Source organism: Pelobates fuscus, chromosome 9 (assembly GCF_036172605.1).
Source record: "Pelobates fuscus isolate aPelFus1 chromosome 9, aPelFus1.pri, whole genome shotgun sequence".
In the NCBI taxonomy this organism is placed as follows: Eukaryota; Metazoa; Chordata; class Amphibia; order Anura; family Pelobatidae; genus Pelobates; species Pelobates fuscus.
In genome coordinates, this window is record NC_086325.1 from 44071003 (window position 1) to 44078345 (window position 7343).

General features: G+C 35.8%; 1 non-coding gene across 1 annotated transcript; it reads left to right on the plus strand.

The window, feature by feature from the left end:
- Positions 1–73, plus strand: TRNAV-UAC (transfer RNA valine (anticodon UAC)). The gene has a single exon. It is a non-coding gene; the product is annotated as a tRNA-Val (tRNA).
- Positions 74–7343: the final 7270 nt, after the last annotated feature.

Consider the following 7343-nt stretch of genomic DNA (forward strand, 5'->3'; position numbering starts at 1 on the left):
GGTTCCATAGTGTAGTGGTTATCACGTCTGCTTTACACGCAGAAGGTCCTGGGTTCGAGCCCCAGTGGAACTATTTTGCAATGTTGTCCCTAATACTCTTATGTCTTTTCATTAAACACCAGTTGGACAACTTTTTGTGCAACTGTACAAAGTCTACAACCAATGTTGGTTTTCACGTCTGTTTATCCAACCTTTTAAAAAAAATTATTTAGAATAATCCCTTATTGTATTTATTTTTGCATGCCCCTGAAAAAACGCTTGCCTTTGAAACAGTTATACTTACTTTAATCCAGTGTTGATCCAAGTTCCCAGCTGACATCACAAGAGCCATACCAAGGTCCAAGAGAAGCCTGTGACTGGAGGATATAACCGCATATGCTCTGAATCAACAAGGGGTGGGAGATAGGGAAAAAATGAAGAGGAAAAAGGGCAGGGACAAAAAAAATGTAACCAGTGAAGTGGATAAGCAGTCCGGGAACGCATATGTAAACAAGCCTCCCAATGCTATCCTTTGGGAAAGCATTAAATTGGCTGAGATCATCAACTGATAACAACTGAAAATTTCAGCCAAAGGTGGAGTTTTTATGGAGAAGACCACTGCAACAAGGGCTGAATGGTAAAGAAAATACCCTTTTTAATTCAGGAAGTGCTGGCTTGGTCATCTAAACAGTGACTATAGGGCACTATAGTGTAAGGAATGCAGATCTGTATCCCAAACACTATGATGTTCCTTTAAAGTTAACAAAGCATCAAGATTAAAACTGAAACAATGAAAGCACCAGGGTCAGATGGTATTCACCAACAAATTATGCAAAGTAGTCAGATACTACACACTCCACAGTTTTCAAAGTTTCAGGTTTCCTTTATTTCAATGATTGTACCAAAAGCTTAGTACATAGTACACATGATGCATATATTTATGCCTGTTTTAGAAAAACATTTTCAACCAGGATTGTCACTATGAATTGTAAAACCTAGGAATAAATTTTGAAAACGAGACTACAGTGAATTCTCAGCATTTTACAAATCAACTTTGTTTGTGCACATTCTCCAATTTGGTTTTATTTATTTATTTAACTAACGTCCATCTAGCTAAATGGTTTTATTTATTTAACCAACGTCCAAATGTTGTACTTAAATAACTGTGCTGCTCCTTTAATTTCCAAGGACGGAGGCAATTGTCCAACTCCTGAACTAAAACTAAACTTAGAATGTGGGTTATGTGTTTGTTCCCGTCTGAAATGCTTTTTTGGAATTATTACTTTTTAAGAATATATTCAACAATTTTACATATGTGGTAATAATATTTTCCATATAATTATCATTTTACAATCAAGAAGGATTGTTTTCCTGTTAATGGCACAAGTTGAAAGTTTTCAAAATGGGGTTTTCACCTTCTTTTGGAGCAGCAGAAAGATGTGTAGAAGGTTAAACTTTTTTCAAGCAAGATTACAATTTTACTATGAATTCAAAACGTCAGGCAAAAATTGTGAAACTGTAACTACAGCAAATCTTTACCATTTTTTTAAAATCAGCTGTGTTTTGCATATATAAAAACATAACACTGGGGAATTAGCTCACATGGTAGCTTAGCATGTGAGAGGTAGCGCAATCAATGCCTACATTATGCTATACATTTTTTTTTGTTTTAAAAAACTTTCTACTTGCATTTCATGAAACTTACATTTTAAAATCGTATACTTGTATGCAAAGGGATGAATAACTGTCTTAATGAAAATAACTATGCTGCTTCTTTAACCCCTTAACGCCGTTACGACGTACCATGCCGTCCTGCATTAAATGGGCTTTAAAGCCGTTGCGGCGGCATGGTACGTCGTAACGGCTTTAAGCCCCTGTTGGAGAGGTGTACTCACCTCCGCCGCGATCCTCTTCAGGGGGGCCCCCTATAGCTGGCTATGGATCTGCCAGCAGGGGGACTGTTTGAAATATCAGGCAGTCCCCCTGCTGGTGGGAAAGTAAAAAAATATATATTAACCATGTGTAAAAATAAATGTAAAATATTTTTTTATATATATATATATATATATATATATATATAATATATATACATATTATATATATGTAACGTCATACAAAGTGTATTTCAATATTAATATAAGTATATGTATTAATATTAAAATACACTTAGAATGACGTTACATATATATAATATGTATATATATATATTTATATATATATATTAGATGTACATATATACATTATATATAAATACGTATAATTAAAATAATAAATAAATAAAATAATAAAATAAATAAAAAATATTGAAACAAAATGTAATATAAATGATATATGCATATGTAATTTCATTCTAACTGTATTTTGTTATTAATATATATATATATATCGGTAACAAAATACACTTAGAATGACATTCTATATATATCTATCTATATATAAAATACAAATAACCGCAAATATATATATATAGATAAATACATATAATTACATAAAAGATTACATTAGTATACACGTAGAATTTAAATACCTATAAATGCATATATATTAAAATTCTATGTGTATATTTAAATAATCTTTTAACGTAATTATGTGATTTGATTAATTAAAATTTGATTGACATGCCTGACAACACAGGAAGAAAGTGCAGAGAATTTAATTCACAAGCACTATATTTGACCCTGCAACTCTCCAAGACACCATAAAACCTGTACATAGGGGGTACTGTTTTACTCGGGAGACTTCGCTGAACTCAAATATTAGTGTTTCAAACTGGTAAATTGTATTACAACGATGATATTTTAAGTAAAAGTGACTTTTTTCGCATTTTTTACAAGCGAACTGCACTTTTATGGTCTATATTACTGTTGTAATATGTTTTACTGTTTTAAAACACTAATATTTGTGTTTAGTGAAGTCTCCCGAGAATAACAGTACCCCCCATGTACAGGTTTTATGGTGTTTTGGAAAGTTAGAGAGTCACATATAAGGCTTGCATTTCATTTTTTTCACATTGAAATTTGCCAGATTGGTTATGTTGCCTTTGAGAGCGTTGGTAGCCCAGGAATGAGAATTACCCCCATGATGGCATACCATTTGCAAAAGTAGACAACCCGAGGTATTGCAAGTGGGGTATGTCCAGTCTTTCTTAGTAGCCACTTAGTCACAAACACTGGCCAAATATTCGTTTTTTGCTTTTTTCACACAAAAACAAATATGAATGCTAACTTTGGCCAGTGTTTGTGACTAAGTGGCTACTAAAAAAAAGACTAAACACTTTCAATACCTTGGCTTGTCTACTTTTTCAAATGCTATGCCATTATGGGGGTAATTCTCATTCCTGGCTACCACACCGTCTCAAAGGAAACATTACTAATCTGGAAAATTTCTATTTGAAAATGGAATGTTCTATATGTGACCCTGTAACTTTCCAAAACAACATAAAACCTGTTAATGGGGGGTACTGTTGTACTCGTGACACATCGCTGATTACAAATATGTGCATTTTTTTGCAGTAAAACTTACAATATTATGACAATCACAGTTAAAATGTCAGACGGAAATGCAAATTTAAAAAAAAATCTTATTTTCTCACATTTTTTTTTTATTTTATTCATAATAAATTATGTTCCATATATGAATAGTTAATAATAAATTAAAGCCCTGTTTCTCCTGAACAAAATGATATATAATAAGTGTGGGTGCATATAATTTGAAAGAGGGGAACTACGGGTGAACAGACATATAGCGCAAATTCTAGTTTTTGTTCATGTTTTGTTTTGATCAGAACCGCAACAAAGGCTGAATGGTAAATAAAATACCCTTTTTAATTCAGGAAGTGCTGGCTTGGTCATCTAAACAGTGACCAGGCACTATAGTGTAAGGAATGCAGATCTGTATCCCAAACACTATGGTGTTCCTTTAAAGTTAACAAAGCATCAAGATTAAAACTGAAACAATGAAAGCACCAGGGTCAGATGGTATTCACCAACAAATTATGCAAAGTAGTCAGATACTACACACTCCACAGTTTTCAAAGTTTCAGGTTTTCTTTATTTCAATGATTGTACCAAAAGCTTAGTACATAGTACACATGATGCATATATTTATGCCTGTTTTAGAAAAACATTTTCAACCAGGATTGTCACTATGAATTGTAAAACCTAGGAATAAATTTTGAAAACGAGACTACAGTGAATTCTCAGCATTTTACAAATCAACTTTGTTTGTGCACATTTCCTGACAATCTCTTTTCACGGCCCAAAATCAGCACAAGCACTGGGGAATTAGCTCAAATGGTAGAGCGCTCGCTTAGCATGTGAGAGGTAGCGGGATCGATGCCCGCATTCTCCAATGGTTTTATTTATTTATTTAACTAACGTCCATCTAGCTAAATGGTTTTATTTATTTAACCAACGTCCAAATGTTGTACTTAAATAACTGTGCTGCTCCTTTAATTTCCAAGGACGGAGGCAATTGTCCAACTCCTGAACTAAAACAAAACTTAGAATGTGGGTTATGTGTTTGTTCCCGTCTGAAATGCTTTTTTGGAATTATTACTTTTTAAGAATATATTCAACAATTTTACATATGTGGTAATAATATTTTCCATATAATTATCATTTTACAATCAAGAAGGATTGTTTTCCTGTTAATGGCACAAGTAGAAAGTTTTCAAAATGGGGTTTTCACCTTCTTTTGGAGCAGCAGAAAGATGTGTAGAAGGTTAAACTTTTTTCAAGCAAGATTACAATTTTACTATGAATTCAAAACGTCAGGCAAACATTGTGAAACTGTAACTACAGTAAATCTTTACCATTTTTTTTTTAAATCAGCTGTGTTTTGCATATATTAAAATATGTTTTGTATTGTCTACAGAAACATAACACTGGGGAATTAGCTCACATGGTAGCTTAGCATGTGAGAGGTAGCGGAATCAATGCCTACATTATGCTATACATTTTTTTTGTTTTAAAAAACTTTCTACTTGCATTTCATGAAACTTACATTTTAAAATCGTATACTTGTATGCAAAGGGATGAATAACTGTCTTAATGAAAATAACTATGCTGCTCCTTTAACAAAGGCAATTATCCAACTACAAAGAAACTAGTCCTGCTCTCAAACTCCCATTACGCCTGGGTGGCAGCAATGACTATAGTACACATCAGCCAAAATACATTTAGTAAAAAAAAAGTTACCTACGCTCTTTCCACATCCCTATGTATTTTTAAACAAATAGAGGTTTTTAGTTACCTCCAATGGCCATGAGAGGGTAAGCTCACCTGCCACATCTAGTTTCTTTGTATTTGTATTCACTTTTGTATCACACAGCTATGTTGCAATGCTGCTGCCCATCCCATGTGTTCCCTATTAAGGGTTAATAAGCATGTAGGGATGTATATAAAAAAAAATACCCCTTTCTGTCTCATTAGAGATATTTTTGCCAGAAGCTCAAGGAAGCAAGGCGAATGGTTAGTGATAGGACCCACCTAAGAGGTCTGCCTTGATGTGGCAGGTGGGATTACCCTCTCATGGCCATTGGAGGTAACTAAAAACCTCCATTTGTTTAAAAATACATAGGGATGTGGAAAGAGCGCAGGTAACTTTTTTTTCCTTTGGTTTTTACTTTATGTATTTGGGCTGATGTGTACTATAGTCATTGCTGCCGCCCAGGAGTAGTGGGAGTTTGAGCACAGGACTATGGATGTGGAAAGAGCACAGGTAACTTTTTTTTTTCTTCAATTATCTAACTTCCTAACTAAAACAAGACCAGGAATTTGTGCTATGTGTTTATTCTACTGAGATTTAAGGGTTTCTCTTTATGTGCACTGTAACGGATAAACGGACCCCCCGACTAGATACCTCCGTTGAAGGATGCTCCTAGCGCTTCCTGAGGACTCCAAGCACTGCAGCAGACACCACAACCACCGAACCGGAGAAGCATACGAATGCTCTCAAGCATATGAATGCCGTAAACAGCTGAACAGGAAAATCATACAATCAGCTTACACTCCTGGCAATCAGCATACAATCCAATTCCCCCAATGACGAGACGACACTTTGTTTTGAGGGTCAAGCAGAACTGACTGTACTGGCACATACAGCCTCTTTTATTCACAATCCACAAACATAGTAAGGCCCACAGGGTTTTGAAATACAACCAATCAATCCGTACAATACACACAGACACTCCCACACAAAATCCTCCCCTCTGCCTGTGATATGATTACTGAACACAATGGGTAATATAATTGTCACAGGCAGAGAAATACCGTTTTTACAAAATATTAATAACTTCCAAAATATACATGCCACAAACATAAAAATATATATATAATAATATACATATTCGAACTCAGCACACTTTAATTATAAACATAGTCAGAATTCAGCCAATTCCATCCAGGGTTTAAAAAGTTAGCTGGAGGTCCCTTTTTGACCGACTGCAAGCATATTTTCATGCTCAAAAGAGTTCCAGAGAATCAGGCTGTGCGGTCGGTCTATTTCCCATGTTAAAGTCAGTTCAAACAGACGAATGACAACCATTCGAATTGTCGAATGAACTGTCGAACGGCGTTCGAACTGTCGAATGCATTGAAGTCTGGAGAAGGTAAAACTTCAGCTGAATTAAAGATGGCCGCCGCCAAGTGTTTGTTTGTCGAATGGCGGCGCCCCAGCATTCGGCAATTTACCTACAGCAGGCTACCAGCCTGGGAGGTAAATTGCCTGCACAATTCCACTTCTGGGTGGTCCGCCTGTGTGGTACTTGGTTCAGTAAGCCCCATTTACTGAACCAAGTGGGAGAAAGCCAGGAACACAGTATATTAACAGTCTGGGGACAAAGTCTTAAAGGAGCATTGTCCCAAATAAGTCTGGGGATACCGTCTTAAAGGAGCATTGTTCCCAAAAGTCACAGTATGTCCCCAGATGGTTCTTAAAGGGCAAGCAGCAGCATAAAATACAATATGCCCAAATACTGTATTTAAAGGGCCAAATCTCCCATGGCGGGCCAACAGGAGGCGGGCAGGAGGCGGGCAAACAGGCTTCTCCAATGCCCAGTGGCGAGGTTGGTTTCGCCACATGCACTTATCCATATTATATATTGCTTAAAATGTTTAATTAATAATAATAAAAAGACACTCCTTGCAGGCTCATTGCGTGCCATGTGTTTGGCTGTGACTGAGCACACAGTGCGTAATAATACAGGGTAATTAAGAGCACAGTGTGTAATAATACGGGGTAATACTGAGCACACAGTGTGTAATAATACCGGGTAATACTGAGCACACATTGTGTAATAATACCGGGTAATACTGAGCACACAGTGTGTAATACAGGGTAATACTGAGCACAGTGTGTAATAA